Genomic DNA, 21,901 nt, shown 5'->3' with positions numbered 1-21,901 from the left:
TTACTCATTTAGTTTATTTATTAAAATTCAGAATTTATTTGGGTTTTTCTGGAGCATGATTTTTACTATTTCATATTTCTTTTTTGAGATGGAGTCTCACTCTGTCACCCAGGCTGGAGTGGAGTGGCATGATCTCTGCTTATGGGAACCTCAGCCTCCTGGGTTCAAACGATTCTCCTGCATCAGCCTCCCAAGTAGCTGGGATTACAGGCGTGTGCCACCACACCCGGATAATTTTTGGTATTTTCAGTAGAGATGTGGTTTCACCATGTTAGCCAGGATGGTCTCCATCTACTTGATCTCGTCATCTGCCTGCCTCAGCCTCCCAAAGTGCTGGGATTACCAAAGTGAGCCACTGTGCCTACCTCATATTTCTTTATATCAAATGTGTCTGATATTTGTTTCATGAAACAATCATGAAACTTGGCACTCTCAATGTTACTCGTCTTCCCAAATCATGTTTACTTTCTCAAGTTCTAGGTTACTGCCTATTCTTCGCAGTCATTCATTCATTTATTCATCCACATATTTAAACAATCATTTACTTAATATCTCCTCTGTAACAGATACATATTATAGATATAAAAAATAAGCAAAATTTATACATATTGTAGATTTAAAAAGCAAGCAAAATTGAGTCACTAATTCAAGATGCACTCGGGGTAATGAAGAGAGAGACAATTAAAAGTATTAAAAAGCATATATGTTAAGATAGAAATAAAAACAAGAAACGCTGAATTTCCTGGAATAATTACACTGAGGTTAGCCTTGTAGTGTTGATAAGAGTTAGCCACATGGAATGTGATGAGAGAGGTGTGGGAAATTACCATGAAACAGAACGAATATCATGAGCAAAGATTTTGAAGTCCACACCACATTTTTTCCAGGCTAATGATCATGGCTAGAGGAGGTAGAATAGGAAGATGGGACAATGGAAGTGATGAGAAAGGAAGCTGAAAAGATATAGAGGTAAGACCGAGAGACGTGTGTACCTCATGTCTAGTGAGCCACTGAGGCTTTGAAGCAAAGAAATGCTTCCATTAAATTTTTATTTTAGAAAGATAATAAAGGTAAAAGTATTTTTTAAACAAGCTTAAAAGTGACACGAGAGAGTTGGGGCTGTAATTAGGCTGTTGCGATCATCCAGAACAAAAATATTATGAAAAGCCAAACTAAGAGAGTGAAATGGGAATAGGGATAAGAAATAGACTTTAGCAAAATCATAGAGGTGATTTGTATTTGATTTGCTGTTCATTTGGAGATAAAGGACAGCGTAGAGAGTCATGCTTGTTTTCCAAGATTCTGGCTTTATCACTAAAAGTAAATGAGACATAAATGAAGAGGAGCAAGTTTAGAACATGAGTTTAGTTTTTATGTATATTTATCTGGTATATATCCAATGTGTACTTAGAAATGTTCCTTACAGAATTGTAATGCTGATCTAAAACTAAGAAGAGAAAACTGAATTAATGATAAAGACTGATTTCATTTGGCTCTGTATCCCCACCCAAATTTCATCTTGAATTGTAATTTCCACATGTCAAGAGAGGATACTGATGGGAGGTAATTGTATTATGGCGGAAGTTTCCCCAATGCTGTTCTCCTGATAGTGAGTGAGTCTCACAGATCTGATGATTTTAAAAGTAGTTTTTCCTGTGCTCTCACTCCCTCCTGCCACCTAATGAAGGTGCCTGCTTCCCCTTTGCCTCTCAACTTAGTAAGTTTCCTGAGGCCTCCCCAGTCATGTGGAACTGTGAGTCAATTAAACCTCATTTGTTTATAAATTACCCAGTCTCCTGTATTTCTTTATAGCAATATGAAAACAGACTAACACATAGACTTAGGAGTAATTAGCACATAAACAGTAAGTTCAAGCATGGAATAGATGCCCAGGACAGTCAAGGATCAATGGTTGCCAGGTAGGTTTTTTGAGACAGTGGAGCATTTATTAAATGTTTCAATCTGAACATCTTTTAATGGGGCACACCCTTTCTGGTGTGTCTTAGTCCTCACCAGGCACTATCCTGTTAAAACCTGCTCCACTTTCTTTGTTACTGGCCTGCTCCTAAAGGCACTTGAATCTAAGATCTATAGGAGATATAAGGAGGAAAGGATTAAACTCTGGGAAACAGCGTGTAAGTCTCAGGCAGAGGAAGGCAATCATGGGAATCATACTAGAAAAGGGATGAACAGAGGATGAAAAGGAGATTCAGAATACGTCTGCTTGTATTGGACTCTTCAATTGATTTCCTCCCGGATCACTGTTTCTAATTCTCTTAAGAAAGACACATAAGATATATGTGTGGGTATGGGAAGGAAATTTAGGTATAGATATAGATTGAATTGACTACATAAAAATGCTACCACATTTTTTCACTGAAGATTCAATATTGTTTGGGGAAATCATAGGATAAAAATACTTGAGACACCAAGAGTACAGAGTAGCTCTCCTTAATTTTGCTTGCTCCCTACTTCCTTCTTTTGAGAATATCTGTAGTTAAGATGCCTAACATATAGAAGTTTCTAGAAACATGTTTGTTCTTCTCTTCATATGCCATAACTTATTTTGCACAAAATTGCTAATGCAAATGTGTATAATGACACCCTCTATCCCATCAGCAGCAAATTTTTGTAAAAAGAAGTAAAAGCAAAATGAGAAATGACTGGAATAGAGAGATAATCATTTGTTTATTCTTGAAAGGCCATTTTGATTTCATTTTTTACCAACCAGGAAAAACCTGTGAGGGAGAACTGGCTTTATAAGATAATTAAATATATTTTGAAATAGCAGTAATTGAAAGTATTTGTACTAGAGAAGAAACAGAAGGACATAATGAAGAGCCTAGAAATGAAGCTGGGGTGTGTGTGTGTGTGGGCAGGGTGTGTGTGTGGGGAGGGTAATATAATTTTAGAAATTATTAAATATTTTTCAATAGAAAAAGGGTAATTAATAAATGCCATTGGGATTAGTACATATCTATTTAGAAAGTTATATCCTCAACTAATGTACAAAGACTGTCAAATGTAATTATGTAAACATTTTAAATTAGAATAAGGAAAGAAACTTTAAACTAGTGAAAATGCATGTAACAAAACACCGTATATCAGTACTAGTTCTTAAAAGAAACAGGAGTTTGCCATAACAAATAAAGTTTATAGAAATAAATAAGAAAAGGATATATATCTTCAAAAGACAATGAAAAAAAACAACAGTTTTAAAGAATGAAGAAAATCAGAATGAGGAAAAATACAGAAAGCATGCTTATCCAAAGAAATATAAACTGAAATAATGAGTTATATTTTTCCACCCAACACCTGGGTAACATGAAAAAGACCGATAGCCTTTATTAATCATTCACCTAGAGGAAATGATCATTCTTACTCCATATTGGTGGAGGGTAAATTGGGAGCTTTTTTGAAGATTATTTTAAAGTACTCATTATAATTGTAAATGTTCATACAGTTATATTAAATTTCCACCTCTATGTACATATTCTAAACAAACATGTGCACATATACATAGAAGCAAGAACAAAAATTGCAACTCCAACACTGAAAAAATTCTTTATCACAATCAATATAGTGAAAGGGTGCCAGCATACTATGGGATATTTATTACCTAGCAATTAAAGTGCACAGCTACATGTACTGACACTGGAATTCTTCAAGGCATGTGGAGAAGAAGGGGAAGGAGGAGAGAGGTTCAAGTGATTGTTGGGTGGGTTTGGGGGTTTAGGTTGTTACTATTTACTTTACATCACTGTTTCTCAGTTGGAGGTCCACAAACTAAATGAAACAACAAGGGATCTAAGATAGGACTCAGGAATTCACATTTTGGCAAACATATTCTTTTTCTCTCTATGTTGTTGAGGCATATTTTACATATCTCATATATCATCTATTTCAAGTGTACAATTGAGTTATTTTACATATTTTACCAACTTGTGCCATCTTTATCATAAATCAGTTTTAAAGCATTTCCATTGCCCCAATAAAATCTCTCATGTATTTTTACTGTTAATCTGCAGTCCCCACCCACAGGGCATCATTACTCTATTACCTATTTCTACTGATTTTTCTGTACATTTCATACAAATGATATTATACCACATCTTGAATTTAGCATGCATAGGAATCACCTGATATTTTGTTACAATGCAGATTCAGTGGGTCCAGGGTAAGACCTTAAAATCTTCAGATCTAACACACTCTAAGATGAAACTGATGCCATTGGTCCATGGACCATCATTCCAGAAGCGTCTCCAGGATCCTTCTGATTCTTATACACAGAAAATCTTGAGGATCACTGCTCCATGCCTTTCTTTACTTTTTCAGTTTTTAACAATGAATATATTAACCAGGCATGGTGGTGATGGCACATGGCTATAGTCCCAGCTACTCAGGAGGCTGAGGCAAGAGGATCACTTGAGTCTGGCAGTTCAAGGCTGCAGTGAGGCGAGATCACACCACTGCACTCCAGCCTGGGTGACAGAGCAAGACTGCCTCAAAAAAGAAAAAAAAAAAAAAAAACAGAAAAAACCTTTGTTCCTATGTTCCTATTTTGCATTCATCACTTGTTTAATAAAAGTGAGATTAAAGAAAATGTACATTATCTAATAACAGCTGAAAACTTCAGTAAGTACCTGAAACCTTTGCAACTACCCTGAACTTCATTGTTGTATTTGTATTGTCTTTGTCTAGAAAGAGGATAATCGTAAAACATGAGGATTATCTTGGTTAACAGAAAAATAAAAAGCCAGGCTCATGAAGATAAGAGTCTCAGGAAATAGAGAAAAAAAAAACTACATTTAACGGGAAAATAAAGCCAAATAATTTCCTGGGGCCTATGGAAAAAAAATACACAGGTGGCTTAGCATGGACTGAGGTAGGACCCAGGTGTTCCTTACTCTTGCTAGAAAAAACAAGTAACAAAAGGTATTTTGCTTATATGCTTCCTCTCATGACAAGTTGATTTTTAGTGCCTGCACTTAAAATGCTTCGCCAGCTGATATGGTTTGGCCATGTTCCCACCCAAATCTCATCTTGAATTGTAGTTCCCATAATCCCCATGCATCACAGGAGGAACCAGGTGAAGATAATTGAATCATGAGGACAGCTTCCTCCATCCTGTTTCTGTGATAGTGAGTTAGTTCTCATGAAATCTGATAGTTTTATACGGGGCTTTTCCCTTCACTGGGCACTCATTCTCTCTTCTGCCACCACGTGAAAAAGGATGAGTTTGCTTCCCGTCTTGCCTTGATTGTAAGTTTCCTGAGGCCTTCCCTGTCATGCAAAACTGTGAGTCAATTAAACCTCTTTTCTTTATAATTACCCAATCTCAGGTCTATCTTTATTAGCAGTGTGAGAATGGACCAATATACCAACCTTACTGGTGGTTGGACTAGTTCATGCTTTCAGAAGATATTTCCCATGTGTCATATAACAAACTCCTTAAACAGCACTTTTCTAGTATTATGTGTATTAATTTCAGGTTGGAAGAAAGCATCACTAGTTATATTAGCATTTAGTTTCTTCTGACCAATATTCTGTTGTAAATACAGATAAAGAAAAAAATATATAGATGTCCAGAACACTATTTTTTGTAAACTCTTGAAGTCAATTCATATTACGTATCATTTTAATCCAAGCCAATCAATTTTGTTAAACATATACTTAGCACACTGCCTTATTCGTCTCCTTCTTTTCAATACTACCAACTATTAGGTTTCCATTTGTATAAGATAAAGCTATTATTTGGTTAATCCAAAACAGTAGTTAAATGTAAGATACTTAATTTTGGAATGCTCTATCACATTCTATTGTTTTCTTTTTTTACTCATACTTCCAAACCTCAGAACTTTAGTCCAGAAAATGATTATGGGTCTGTCAGAGGTTTCTGAGAAATATTAGAAAGGCATATAATTAGTATTTCTATTTCTCCATACCTTTGGAATCCCTGCAAGTATATCTTTTCTTATAAAGATCATAGCCCATTTTGTAGAACAATAAAACATTTTTTATCTGAAAGCATCAAATTTTTAAATACAAGGAATTTGCCATTTCTCTAATTATCTTAACAGTTATATTTTAGTTTTTTTCTAGGGAAACGTTTATATCTCTGACCTAGTGATATCACTTCCACAAATATACCTGAGAATCTCAGAAGCAGAAAACACTTTACATTTGAAGATGCACATCACATAATTTATTTTTTAAAAAACTGAAAACGACCTAAATGTCAGATAATATGGGAATATTTACATAATTATGGTTTACTTGCTTGTTTAATAAGCCAAAACTTAAAAATAGTGCTTATGGAGAATTTCAACAAGCATGGTCTACAACAACTGTATTCATTAAATAAATCATTCATTAAACAAATGTCTGTAATAAATGCCAGGTACTGTATAATTTACAAAGTATTTATATAAAATAGGTTTTACAATCAGCATGCAAAATTATAAATATCATCAAAACTGCTTTAGTACTACCACAGCAAAAATTATATTTAAAAAGATCAGAAAGAAAATGGGCAACTATGGCAAACTAATGTTTATGTTCCACTTTTCAGTATGTTTACAATTTACATAGTGATATTTACAAAGGCAATTTTTAAAATTTAAGAAATAGGTAAAGTTTGAAAACCATGGCTTACCAAAATTAGTTATAAAATAATTAAAACACTTTTTGAAGCTTTTCTATATACTGAAAAAAATGCAATGTCTTCTTCCATTCTCCATTCTCTTTATGCATAACAGAGTTTGTCTACTGTAGTTATTTTCCATTTCAATATCAATGATAACCAGGCTAGAGGGCTCTTAGTCTTTGAAATTGTACTGTATAGCAGATTAGTTATAGGGTATCAGTAAATTGGATCTAAACCCAAGGCATTTCTCACAATGCATCTCAATGTTGTTTTTCAGATTCTTGCTTGTAATATCAGTGGCAGCACAAGTAGAATGCTAGTTTAGCCTACAGAACAACCTTTTCAACTGATATTAATTTTTATGTATAAAGGAAAAAAAAAAACTAGAGGTTGACGCACTGGCTGGCTGCATTGATTCTAAACCAAGTGAAGTTCCTGTTAGTTAAATCAATCTCTCTCAGGAGGACTCTCAAATTTTTACAGAATATATCTGAATTTTCCAGCCACAAGACAATAATAGGGGAAAGGATACACTGAAGAGCAACTGATGTCATCGAGAGGTTATGTTTTCTGCTAAAGATTTTCCTTGTGTCTTAGAAGCTATGAAGACCATTTATGATGGTTAATTTCATGTGTCAACGTGGTTAAGCCACAGTACCCAGATATTTGATCAAATACTACTCTACATGTTTCTATGAGGCTATTTTTTAGATGGACCTAACTTTAAATCAGTAGACTTCTAGTAAAGTAGATTGTTGTCCAAAATGTGGGTGGGTTTCATCCAATTGGTTGAAAACCTTAAGAAAAAGAGCAACCTCCCTGGAGAGAGAGGGAAAACAGAGAATGCTTACAGCAGATTGCCTGTGGACTTGAACTGCAGCTCCTCCTTAGGTCTCTAGCTTGCTGGCCTGCCTGGCTTATTTTGGGCTTGTCAACCTCCATCATTTTGTAAGCCAATTCCTTAAAAAATCTGTCTCTCTCTCACTCTTTCTTCCTCCCCACACACTGTTTCTCTTCTTTTTTTATTTCTTGGAGAAACTTGACTTGTACATCATCTTATTTTGACAATTTAGTACATTGGCTCTTCTCAATACCAAATAGACTGACCTTCTCTAAGTATATCATAGTTATATAGAGTTACTTGTGGAATGTAGAATAATTAGTCGTATTATAACATTCATAAGAAGTTCTCTTTTATCTCAGCTAGTGAGCTAGGTCCAGAATCCTATTCCAGGTGTCTTCCCCATCCACCCTTTTTAGATATATTGGCCAATAAGAAAACCCTTGGATATCAGTGGCTAGGAATGATTGTCATAGCAACAAAACCATAAATAATCAAGGTTTTACAGAGAAATGCTTGAGAAAACAAGTCATAAGAGTATTCAGAAATTTAATTACAGTCTAGCTATATTATAGAAGTGGATGTTTATTTTGTTAATAATATTTTCAAGGTGAAGGAATTATCTTTCAATCGACTTTGTTGGGACACACTGTTCAATCCAAATGGTTAAGACCAGAAAAACATTGTTTTCATATTGTTTTTGTCTGATGAAAATATGGTATCTTAAATTTTACATTTACTGAAAAAAAACTTGCAAAGTAAAATTGTACCAATCAAAGAAAATATGTCTTTACAATGTCTTTATTTATACTTTGTATCTGCATCACAAAAGGTAATACTGAAAGATGGAGAAATGCAATCAAAAGCAGCATGTTTATCTGACATACTAAAATGAGATCAAGACTTACCCGCACATTTACTAATAATTTTATTGAGACAAATTTGGACATATCCGCTACTGATTCAAAACGAAATATTAAATGGATAATGCTTGCCAGTTCTGTTGTTTTCACTCGCGGCTTAGTTCACCACGATGAAGTGTTAAGAACAAAAAACACAGACGGTAAACACGCAACCTTAAAAGAGATTTGTGATCTACTGACTACATTGCAGAGCTTATTCTGAGACATGTGATGGAACTGTTTGCATATCCCTCTTCTGAACTTCATATCTTAAAATTGTATGCCAGACTCTCCCAAGCTACGGGGGAACAATACACAGAAAACTCTGGGGTAGAAATTTGTGCCCTGAGAGACAGAGATTAAGGTAGCCAACTGAAAAGGAGAAAAAATTAATGTGAGTTTAAAAGTTAGATTGATGGATATAGAAACCTTATGAGAGAGCGTGATACACCTAAGCAGGGCTAGAGTGTAACAGGGAAAGTCATTCAAATGTCTTAAAATCAAACTTTTATGAAATTTGCTTCACAGAATGAACTTGTGGAAAGTTGGAGGAAATACACAAACTCAAGAGTGCCTAAAAATGACCAGAAGTCTAGAATCTGCTAATAACTAAAGTAGTAAACAGAATGAAAACAGGAACAGTGTATATACAATAGGATGAAATGTCTACAGCTGACTGGGAGAGTACAAAGCAAAAACTGCTGGTAGCTTGCACTTCCAACGTTTACATTAAAAAGTTGCACAGGAGTCATGAGTTTACCTATATAAAAAAACCTGCATATGTAAAACTAAACCTAAACCTAAAATTAAAAAAAATATTTAAATAAAAAGAAAAATTATCTTTTGTAGTTGTAATGAACAATGATGCTATGATTCTAAGTGCTTCCAGTAAAGTGGAAGACCTGAAAAAAAAAGTTGAAAGACCCGAAAAAAAAAGAACTCAAAGCCATTATAGCTCTTCAAATCTTTATTGTTCTTCAGGTACAAAATCAAAAAACATTAATCTAAGGTACATGTATTTAATTTATTTTATTTTCTAAATAGCAAAATGAGTATTAGGATGTTGACTTCAAGTACTTGTATAGTACACATTTTCATAATTGATCAATAAACAATACTGATAAAAGTCTTATTTCCCTGAGAAAATACATAAACGATAACATTGACTGGAGAGTAAATCTAACTAAAGTCACCATGGTCTATCATACTTTTCAACCCCTTTGGGTATGGCTATCTCACTAAAAACAAACATCCCGAAACATGCAACAAAAGTTTAGCACCTAAATAATACTTGCGCTTTGCTGTCAGATAATCACAGTTCTAGATTTCTCCTTTTCTGATATCACCTCCTTTCCAACTTCTGTAGTAAGTTTCTTATTTTAAATATTTAATAGTCAAATTTCTCAACTTTGGGTAATAGGCCCTCTTCTTACTCTACATTCTATCCTTGATTATCTTGTCATGGTCAACTCTCTTGCCTTTAATGACCATTTTATGGCCAATAACTCCCATAAATCCAGTCCAATTATATTGCCTATTTTATGCACATATATGTATATAAGAGCAGAGGCCATAATATATGAGTAACTTGGCATATTGGATGCCAACCTGGATAACTTACAAGTATTTCAAACTTTTCAACATTCACATATTTGAAAACATGAATTGTTCATCTTTTCCTGCAAAACTTGCTTTTTCCCAGTCTTTGTTTTATCGAAAAAGGGCATGTCTTAGCCTTGTCATTTTCATCTCTGTCATTCTATACATTCAGTTCATCACCAAGACTTTCTGACTGTACTTCATATGAATGTATGTGTTTGTGTTTGTGTTCTCTTCTCTACTGTCACCACCATAATTTCATCCATCATTATCTCTTACGAGCATTATATCAAAGGCCACCTAATAAGTCTCCCTATATCCCTTTTATTTCCACTCCAATTCTTTCCACACATATGCCAATGTAACCTTCTCAAAACGTAATGTGGATTATGTCATTTTCCAGGACAAAACTCTTTCAAGTCCCATTGTATTCTGATTAATATCTAAAATGTTCCGTGTGCATACGGCTCTTACAGAATCATAAGTTGCCTTAGTTCTCCTCCTTTCACCTTCCCTATCTTCATCCCTTTGATCATTCAACTCCCAGACTCAATAGGAATCTCTCAGTTCCTTAAATCTATCAAAGTCTCTTCTCTGTACTGTTCCCAAAGATACAGTTCTGTCTAACTGGACTATTCTTTCTTCCTCCCAGTCTCCCTTCTCATGATTTGCTTAGATAATTCTTAGTATCTACCACATTAAAACTTCCTCTGAGAAGACTTCCCCAAGCACTTAACCAAAGTTAGAATTCCATTATACTTTCCCATTGCAAACAGTGCTTTCTCATAACACTTTGTTATGTACTGCTGTATTAGAGTAATTATGTATTGAAAGCTCTCCTTTCTTCTTAGACCTGGGAGATGTGGTCATATTTGTTTTGTTTAAAATTGTATACCTAGTATGCTATCAATAAATAGATCATGTTAAATAAAATATTGGTTTTATTCTGTTTAACATTAATGTAAAATATTCATAATGACACTGACACAAGTTGTTTCCTTCAAAAGGTTTTCTTTTAAAGTTATGTAGCTTTACATGACTTCTGAATTTGTAAACAGTTGCTAAAGTTCTTTATGAATAATTTTTCTTATATCACAAAGGATTTCTCAAATATTTTTAGTCATGGGATTTAAAAGTACTTCCTCATAGCTTGCTTAGAAGTCATTCTATTTGTTTCCTTTAGTAAGTCAGTTTCCCTTAATTTAAATGTAAAATATTTGAAGACTGTGTCTTCAAAGATATACGAATTAACCCTCCCACATGTAAAATATACTGCATATACCACCTGTCAAGCAGGCAGGCCGTCTCAACTTCCAGAACTTTTTTCCTATCCATAATTATATGAATCTGACATGTGTTATATCATTAAATTTGCAAAGTCATTTGCATTTTCCAAAGTGCTATCAGCTTGTAGATCATAAGGACTGTAGAAGATAGGATACTTTACTGGGAAAAAAACATTCCAAAGAAAATACAGCTGTGGTAGTGGGACAGCCACTCACTCCAGAAACTAAAGTGATGTAATTTTATTTGAATAAGATATTAGAGAGTTAGGAGTTCCTGTAATTTTAAGTCATGTTGTTTTTCTTTTATTCTTACCAACTGTAGTATCATTTTCTCTTTAAAGCCAGATTTTCTATTAAAATTCTGCAACTGTACATCACTTTCTTTGTCCAGTAACTTGCTCCCCCTGGTGGTGGTTTTGCCAAGCTCAAATTTTTACTAGATACAGATATTTAATTTTACAATTTGGATTTTTCTTTTTCTTAATTTGAAGACTGACACCTCAATGCTCTATTTCTAGGGGAATATAAGTTGTCATGAGTTGTCACTAAACTTATGATTAAAAAGTGCTGTCCATTGATTTGGAGAGATCATCCCAGTGATATCTCTATTTCAGAAAAGTAATTATTATATTTCCTAAATCAAACCATTTTTATGCTAATATAAGAGTTACTTTTAAGAAGCATATGACAGTTAATAATTGAATGTTCTTTTTTTGTAAAGTGAAAGCAAGGTTATTAGGAAAGTAAAGGAATAAAAGAATGGCTACTCCACAGTCACAGTAGCCAATAATTAAGTGTTTACCATAGAAGTCTGACAGGATGGACTAATATTCAGGAATGTGGCTGTGGGGAGGCCAAAATTTCCTGTTTGGGAAAAATCTTCCATCTTGATACCAACATTGTTTCCAATTTTACTTAGTATTATTATAACTTAAGGAGTTACTTTTGAAATCACTGAATGCTTCTGGCATAAAAGAGATACAGGTGAAAAGGAGTTAGATTCAGGGAAACAGCCCTTACTTTAACCTAGTCATTTGAAGTAAGGTGGAACATTAAAAATAAATGGTCACATTGCTAAAGATCTTTAAAAATAAATGATCTTTTCTAATTTGGCATCATGTAAATACTTCAGATGTTTAATGCTGGCAGCATACAAGCTTAATTCTGAGTCAAATGCTAAAACCATATATTTGTGTCAGAATGTCATACTGGCTACCAATTTAAGAAGACTTCAGTGAAATGCTCTCAGAGCAAAGGGGAGGGAAACTGTCTTCAGCTGAATGTATATATGCTCCCAGTGCATACTTGAAATGTTTGACTTGGGACTCTTCATACTCAAGAAGGCATTCAGAAAGAAATCTACAATATATTTTCCCCAGATGTCTTATCATGAAGACTTCGCATTTTTTAAGCCTTTCTATCTGTCAGAGCCCAGTGAAAAGACGGTTTCACTCCAGTAATTTTTGAAAAAGCTACTTGCTTTTAAGAATAATGAATAAAAAGAAAACGGAAAGAGAACTGGGAACAAGGGAGGGAGTTGAATATTCACATCTGAAATATAAAGACCTTCAGAATGTTTTTGGCTTAAAAATATTGTTTACATAAGAAATGCTTAAGAAGATTTGGAATGCTTTGGAATCATAAAGAGTTAGGTGATTTTAGGGACATTTCACTCAACTATTCAGCACAGATTTCTAATAATGCTACTGGGTTAATCCCATCGACATTAACTGTTCATGGTCTAGCAGGTACCGTAACTATGTCCAAACAATAGCTAGTAATTGCCGTGTGTTAAAGAAACTCTGGAGAAATCATCTACCACATTCTTTTGCAAGATCGGGGCATCAATGAAGGTTTTCTGTACTAATTTTGAGATATTGGAGCATCTGGAAGGGGGTTAAAACTTTTCTATTTATGGGACCCCCTAATCTTAACAGAGAGCCAGCTAGTACCTGCAAAGCTTTTGGTTCCATTTAGCATGAGACTTTTTTATACGTAATTCTCTTCATCCAATTAAAACTTGACATTTTGTACCCTTCTGTAATTAAAATTTAAATGAAGCAATAAATTTTGTCTTTAAAAACAGAGTATTCAGGTTAATTAAGATGAAAACTCACCTAGACTCAGTTTTTTGGTTAAGTATGGTTTCAAAAAGCCTACTTATGTGGTAGAATGTGAATTCTGGACCTGGGTTCTACGAAACAGAAAGATCTATTATCCACTTGTCAAAGCAAGGAAAGAAAGTCCCATAGAGTTAAAAAAAAAATACAATTATTAAATGTACTCTTTAAAGTGATAAGGGGGAAGAAACTCACTAGTTTCTTTTTGAAATTAATTTTTTATAGTACAATTTTGCTTCTTAGAAATTGCTAGCTTTAAAAGCAAATAGCCTTCAAACGGTAGGGATAATAATGAAAATTGCTACAATGAATGCATTTATGGAAACCATAAACTTTTGCGCATATACTCTATTTTTATCTATCTACCTGAGTAATTAAAGGAGAACTTCTAGACACATTGGAGACATTGGGGCCACAATTCAGGCACATAACCTCCCTCCCTAAGAGGAAAGATGAACAAAGCACAGAAAAGCAAACACTTTAGAAATGACCTTGCATTATTCTTGATGCTACTGCAGGACGATGCAATTCTAAAGGTGATGATGGAAGGGAATAAAATACAACATTTATTTTCCACACTGAAAAGGCAAATAATGCTTTGTTAGTGGTTTTTCCAGGGAAGCATTTTCTAGTTGTTGCCACTTAATCATAGCTGAACTCCTTCCACATACAAAACACAATGTCACATTTAATTTTTAGTCATTAGAAAGATGGATATTGTGTAGATGTTAAAAGCAGCAAAGATAAAGAAACAATAACATGATATTTATGACATGAGAAATAAAGTATTTCTAGATATCACAGATCGCATATAATAATTATTTTAAGAACAGAAACATATAACACCAAACTGAAAATTTGGGGCATGGGATATAATTAACATTGGGGTCGGGAAAGGTCATCACAGCTACCTTAAAAGTAAAACTATTGCCACAATATAAATTAGGTCATTAGAAATTGAGAGTAGGAGTTGAAGCAGCATCCATAACATGATATAGCACCCTGGAACATCTCATTAAATACTTCAAATTGATGAAGTGCTTTAACATCCTTATGTTTTTATTTACTGATTTAAATTCAGTCCTACAAAGCAGAAAAAGAAATAGAGTATGGCCTAAAACAAAGCTAAGATGTAAAGAGCATTTTTTGTGGATGTTTCAGAATATAGTTTTTTCTCATGCAAGTTGCTTCAGTGGATTTTAAGGCACTAAGACAATAGTTTTTCCCCTCATTTAGACATTTACCCCTTCATTCTCATTCAAAAACAAAACAAAAGACAATTATTTAATTTCTTGTACCTTTTTTCTACAATTTGGACTATTTTAAATCCCAACCTAATGAAGTTTATATGCTTTTTGCTTAGAAATTAACAAAATTTCTAAAGATGTTGCTTTCTTATTATTTTCATTATAGAATCTGCACCTCAGTCATTTTTTTGGTATTTTTGTTATCTGCTTTGCACGTGAGTGCATGCGCACGCATGTACACACACACACACATTTTTTCATGTTTTGCTTTCTGAAAAATGTTTCTCCTGAGCCTTATAAACATTTTTAAGCATCCCAAGAGTCATTGCTCTCAAGTATGTGGTTACTGGTTTTCTGTTTTTGTAAGGCTCCTCAAAACACTGTTTTGAATCTTTTTCTTCATAATTTTAGTCATTCACAAGCCAAATTCAGAGCACACTTAAACTGCAGCAAAGACAGTGATTGTGCCTTTGGGGATACAACACACCCTTTCATTCCCCAGCTATTGGTCAAACTCTTTAAAGAGGACCATGAGCAGCAACACTTGAGTGTTGCCAAAAGAAATTCCACCAGCTCAGGAAACAAGCAAACCACCCCTTCAGGAGAAATAGAGAAGAGACTCACCACAGAGCCAACCTGGCTTCTACCTCATTTATTTTCTTCTTCATTGCTGCATAGTCTATCCTCAGAAATGGTTTATTTCTCTTAGACCTTCTTTCAGCCTCTCCTCAGGGAAGGGTCCTGTTTACATTTTGCTCCAGACTTAAGGAAGTTTACATTCCTTGGTTAGCCATCACCATCTCATTTGGGAATTAGGAATAAATATCATGGGTCTTTACGCTAAGAACGAGTTTAGTATTCTCTGTATCCTTCTGGAGAAGTACAAGTTTTCCCATCCACCAGAAACTGCTAAAATTTACAAAGAAGGCATATGTCCTAGGAACTGCATTATCGTTCTCTCTAGCCTGAAACTCTCGAGGCATCTTAACAAGTTGATGTAGCATTCTGCATCAGTAGCGTTCTGTTGGAACCCTAAGGAGAGTCCATCTACCTACATCATGGATTATCTGAGTCCACCAGGACCCCAGCCCTGTATAAATTCTGCAGTAACTAAACTAGTTGTCCCCAACCTCTCGGCCACAGACTGGACCATGGCCTGAAAGGAATCAGGCTACAGAGCAGGAGGTGAGTGAGTGAAGCTTCATTTGTATTTACAGCTCCTCCTCATCGCTCACATTACCACCTGAGCTCTGTCTCCTCTCAGATCAGCAGTGACATTAGATTTTCATAGGAGCACAAACCCTGTTGTGAACTGTGCATGCGAGGGATCTAGGTTGCAGGCTCCTTATGAGAATCTAAAGCCTGATGTTCTGTCACTGTCTCCCATCACCCCCAGATGTGACCATCTAGTTATAGGAAAACAAGGCTCGGAACTCCCACTGATTCTACATTATGGCAACTTGTATAACATTTTATTAAATGTTATAACATAATAATAATAGAAGTAAAGAGCACAATAAATGCCATGTGCTTGAATCATCCCAAAATTATCCCCATGCCAGTCCATGGAGAAAAAAGCTGTCTTTCATAAAACCATCCCTGGTGCCAAGGTTGGGGACTGCTGAACTAAACAACAGACATACATGGAACGTGGAGATACACCAGTATCACCATGCTTAACAGTTTTTTTGCCCTTAATCAGAATATCAGAATGTAGAATGTGTCCCTTCACTCTCATTTCCATATAGGTATGTGACTTACTTACTCCATGTAGCTTTTACTAACACTCTCTTCCAAAATTTTTACTGATTCCTTCAAAATGACTGCTTCATAATAAAGCAAATGAAGCAAAAAAAAAAAAGCCTCTTACATACACATCTCTATCAGATATTTTTCCCAGTCCTTATTTTTGCTGAAAAGTTGTCTCTTTCTCCTCTGCTAACTTCCCAGCTGTCTATAATGGAGAAAGTCAGTCACCAGAACGGGGCATTCATGCACCAGGAAAGGTGTCAGCATGCTGCTAGTCTCCAGCTCTACCCCATCCCCAGATCCAGCTGCTTACAACTTTCACTCTTCCACCTCGATGTGTGCATCTGACCTCCTTCCATAGGGTGCCATTTGGCTCTACAGTCAGAGTCATGCATGAGCCTCCAAGTCATTTCTTCACATTTATTAAATAATTCAGCACCATGTGTATGACTTTTCCCTCCACTCAAACTTTTTTCAATATTCTGGTTAGTTCAATGCCTATGCTTTATAGTTCAAAGTTCAATTGTTTGCTTCATAGTTTATTGAGCTTTTCAACTCCTATGACCTTCATATCCACATTTCCTCAGCCCCTCAAACCCATAACTCCACATTGGACCTTATAATTACCTAGAACTGTACCATTTCTGAAGTTTTCAGCTGTAAATTCCCATTTGTACTACCACTTATCCTTTCATTTTCTCACTTATTTACTCCTACTATAATTCAAACCTATAAAATTTCAAGTTCTGTATCTCCCTACCTTTCCTCAATGTGCAAGTAAACTAATTTTTCTTCTTATCCAGTCTAGACTCACTAACATGAATGCATCCATTGTTAACAACATGAACTTACTTTCTCCTTTAACCTTCTGCCACCTCTATCCTGAAAAAACCTCAACCTGGATCTGTAAATGTCTACCTTCTCTACACTTACACCACAATTGCCAGAATGAGATTGGAAGTCATCACATAGCTATGTTCAATAGATTCCAAGCCCCTGACCTCAGCCTGGCACCATACGCTGCTTGGCAAGCCTTCTAATTAGCTCCCTTAAATATCAGCTACTACAGGTACACTCAATCCTTATATCCTGCCACAACTACATAAGGTTATTTTTTATTAAAGTACAATATGACATAATGAAAAGTCCATAAAGGTTTATAGCTTCAGGTGTTCTCAAAAACTTAATATGCTTTGTAAGCCTCACCCTAACCAGAAAACCAAACATTATCAGCAACCCAGAGCTCTGCTGTGCTCCAAAGCTTCCTCTTCTCCTAACAGTGTAGGTTATTTCTCATTTTCTCTTTTCTTCCCTTTTCTTCTCTTCTTTTTAAATTATGTAGTATGTACTCTTTTGTCTACAGCTTCTTTGGTTTAGCATTATGTTCCTGAGTTTCTTCAGTGTTTTTGAGTATAGTTTGTACTTATCAATGCTGTGTAGAATTCCATTTTATGAATACACCACAGTATATTTATCTGTTATGCTATCGACATTCAGTATGTATCCAATTTGGAGGTATTAAAAATAGTGCTGCTATAATAATTCTAGTACGTGTCTTTTGTTTAAATAGCTATACATTTCTGACAGCTGTATACTTAGAAGTAGAATTATACTTAGGTATCCAATTGTAAGATCCATGTTTCCTGCATATGTTCAGCTATACTAGATGGAAAAAAGTAAATATTCAGAGCATGTGTACCATTTTAAAGTTTTGTACAGAGTATTAGGCCATTCTTGGGTTGGTATAAAGAAACATATAATACTTACTAATTTATAAAGAAGAGAGGTTTAATTTACTCACAGTTATGTAGGCTGTACAGGAAGCATGGCACCACCATCTGCTCACCTTCTGAAGGAGACCCAGGGAGCTTTTATTCATGGCAGCAGGCAAAGCAGTAGCAGGCACTTCACATGATGAAAGCTGTAAAAACAGAGTGTGTGGGAAGGAAGTACTATACACTTTCAAATAATCAGATCTCCTGAGAACTCACTCACTATCATGAGGATGGCCCCAAGCCCTGAGGGATCCATCTCCATGATCCACACACCTTCCATGAAGCCCACCTCCCACACTGGGGATTACATTTCAACATGAGATATGGGTGGGGACAAACATCCAAACCATATCACATAGTGTCTCAGTCCATTTAGTGCTGCCGTAACATATCTGATGCTGGGTAATTCATAAAAAAAAGGGAAATTTATTTCTCACAGCTCTAGAGGCTGAGAAGTCAAAAATTATGACACCAGCATCGGGTGAGGACCTTACTGTTTTCTCCCCAAAGGCAGAAGAGCCAAACAGGGCAAACCCACTCCTAAAAGCCCTTTTAATAACAGCATTAATCCATTCATGAGGGCACAGCCCTCATGACCTACATACCTCCCAGAAGGCCTCCCCCTCCTATACTACTGCATTGCAGATTAAGTTTCCAACACATGAATTTGGGAAACACATTGAGATCACAGCACACAGTGTGTAAGCATTCTGGTTTCTCCACTGTTGTTATTTTTCGTCTTTTTCATTTTAGCCATGCTGGAGAATGTATGGTATCATCACATTTAATTTTTACTTTGTGTTAAAAATTCAGCATATTTTACTTGTTTTCTCTGATGACTTAATTGAACACCTATTCATGGTTTTATTAGAATACCTTCTTTTGTGATGAATCTGTTCAAGACTCTTTTTTTTTCCATTGGAGACAGAGTCTTGCTCTGTCCCCAAGTCTGAAGTGCAGTGGCATGATCTCAATTTACTGCAACCTTCACCTCCCAGATTTGAGCAATTCCCCCGCCTCAGCCTCCAAGTAGCTGGGACTTCAGGCACACTCCACCACACCCAGCTAATTTTTGTATTTTTAATAGAGACGGAGTTTCACCATGTTGGCCAGGATGGTCTTAACCTTTTGACCCCATGATCCACCCACCTTGGCCTCCCAAAGTGCTGGGATTACAGACGTGAGCCACCACACCTGGCGGATTCTTTCATTCTATTAATACTTAGTTATCTTTTTCTTATTGACCTTAAGGACTTCTACTTCCCTATATATTTGGACATATATATAGGGAATACTTTTCTCATTTGAATAATGTATTCTTTTGATGTATACCAGTTCTTAATTTTAATATAGTCCAACTTATAATTTTTATGTGACTGTATCTCAAATTTGCATTTTTCAAGGTCATAAAGCTATTATACATTTTCCTCAAATATCTATATTTTTCTCTTCAAATTTATGTTTACAATCTATCTGCTACTGATTTTGTATGTGTTGAAAAGCAGAGTTCTGATATTTTCATATGGATATAATTGACCCAGCACAATTTAGCAAAAAGATCATTCTTCCCCCAAACCCACTATAGAGTGTTACCCTTATCACTTAACAGATATGTACATATGTAATGTGTAATACATATGTACATATGTAATGTATACATATCTATTTTTGAAATTTGTCTATTCTTGAACAATGCTCCATGATTTTTGTAGATTAATTCTTCTACCTCTCAGAAAAAGTAAAAGCCTTTAGTTACGAATTTTCTCGCTGATTTCCTCATTGCTAATATAATTATTTTTTATCCATATGTTCACTTAGAAAGTGTTTTTTGGAGGTGGTTACTCTATACAGACACTGAATTAGGCACTAGAGCATAATAATGACTGAGATAGACATGGAATTCTACCTTATGGAATTACTTATCAGTGAAAGAAAATAAATAAAAGAAGTAAACAAAAATATAAACTGTAGGTTGTTACAAGTGCTATGAAGAATATAAACAAGTGTAAGATAGATCATGCCTGGGAGCTTAGAAATGTGCTACCTGTGTGGTGAGGAAGGAATGTTCCAAGGTGATGACATTTGAACTTGGACTTAATTCTTCAGAAACAGCCACTTGTAGGATGAGTCAGGAAAAGTGCACCCTAGCTGAATGAAGAACAAATGCAAAAGCCCTAAGGTAGGAAATAATTTTTCCTTTTTGAGGTACATAAAAGAGGCAAGAGATCTATTTGGCTGACAGATTCTAAGAAAAAGAAAGACGGGCAGTGGGCTTAGGATCTGAAATGAGTTGGAAAAGGTGATCAGGGCTCAGCTCATGCAAGTCCTTGCAGATTATTGGCTGGAAGTTGCTTTTAACTGTATGCCCAATAGAAGTCTCCAGAAAGTTTGAAAGTGGGAACAGGTGAGGGGGAATGTTGGCACCATTTGATTACTCTTTATTCCTGCAGTCACGTGACGAACAGATTGCATAGGGACAAGAGTGGAAACAGTGGAATTCATCAGTGGGATGATCATTCTTCTTAGGCCCTTTGGGCCTTTTCTAATATTTCTTTTAAGTATAAACATATTTTATCAATTTCAAAGAAAATGCTCTCTTTAGGTTAGGAAGTTATGTCTAGGGTCAATGTATCCATTAAGGAACATTGGCAGGAGTAGAATAGATAGATATTGATGGCTTGAATTGGTTGTTGGTGGTAGAGAGAATAAGGAATGATTACACTGAAAACCTATCTTGAAAGTTGAGCTGAAGGATACTGATGGACTGCATATACAAGGTAGCAGAAAGGCACAAATTGAGGATGACTTTTAGATTGTTGTCCTTAATTGATTGTTGTACCCTTTACTAAGAGAACATCTAAAGAAGGAAGGAAGGAAGGAAGGAAGGAAGGAAGGAAGGAAGGAAGGAAGGAAGGAAGGGAGGGAGGGAGGGAGGGAGGGAGGGAGGGAGGGGAGAGGAGGGATAAAGAATAGGAGAGAGGAGAGAAGACAGAGGAGAGAGGACAGAGGAGAGGACAGGAAAAGAGAAAAAAGAAAAGAATAGAGAGATTCGGGTAGCAAAACACAAGCTTAGCCAACTGACTGAGAAATTAGAACAGAAGAGATATAAGAAAAATCAAAAGACAAAATAGATATTTACCTCTTCATCATTTGCTAGAATAAGGATCCATTTTATTTTAATAATTTTACTTTATTTCATTTTTGAGATGGAGTCTCCTTCTATTGCCCAAGCTGGAGTGCAATGGCACAATCTTGGCTCACTGTAACCTCTGCCATCTGGGGTCAAGCAATTCTCCTGCACCAGCCTCCCAAGTAGCTGGGACTACAGTCATGCACCACCATGCCTGGCTAGTTATTTGTATTTTATTTTTTTTTTAGTAGAGATGGGGTTTCACCATATTGGCCAGGCTGATCTTGAACTCCTCATCATCCACCCACCTTGGCCTCCCAAAGTGCTGAGATTACAGGTGTGAGACACTCTTCCTGGACAGGACTAGTCTTACTTAACCTGAATTCTTTTTTCATTTGCTCACACCCTTAAGTATCCCTGTTTCTATTTTATCTTCACCATCTTCTTACTTATTCTTTCTGAAAGTCAATAGATGTAAACAACTATTAACCATTAAGAAAAATAGAAAACAGAACAAACCAGCAAACCTTTAACCCTCCAGGGACCCTACCTTCTCACTACCATAACTCCCCGGAACTTTAGAGCTGTTTTTGAAAAGGGTAGTCT

General features: G+C 35.6%; 1 long non-coding RNA gene across 12 annotated transcripts in view; it reads right to left on the bottom strand.

The window, feature by feature from the left end:
• Positions 1-21,901, bottom strand: part of LOC144582350 (uncharacterized) — a 658,507-nt gene that overhangs the window by 228,872 nt on the left and 407,734 nt on the right. For all 12 annotated transcript variants that reach the window (XR_013534898.1, XR_013534899.1, XR_013534891.1 and 9 more), the window contains one exon: positions 18,192-18,311. This is a non-coding gene — a long non-coding RNA (uncharacterized LOC144582350). The remainder of the gene's footprint in view (positions 1-18,191; positions 18,312-21,901) is intronic.

This window comes from Callithrix jacchus, chromosome 4 (assembly GCF_049354715.1).
Source record: "Callithrix jacchus isolate 240 chromosome 4, calJac240_pri, whole genome shotgun sequence".
Lineage (NCBI taxonomy): Eukaryota > Metazoa > Chordata > Mammalia > Primates > Cebidae > Callithrix > Callithrix jacchus.
This window is presented reverse-complemented; position numbering and strand designations above follow the sequence as displayed.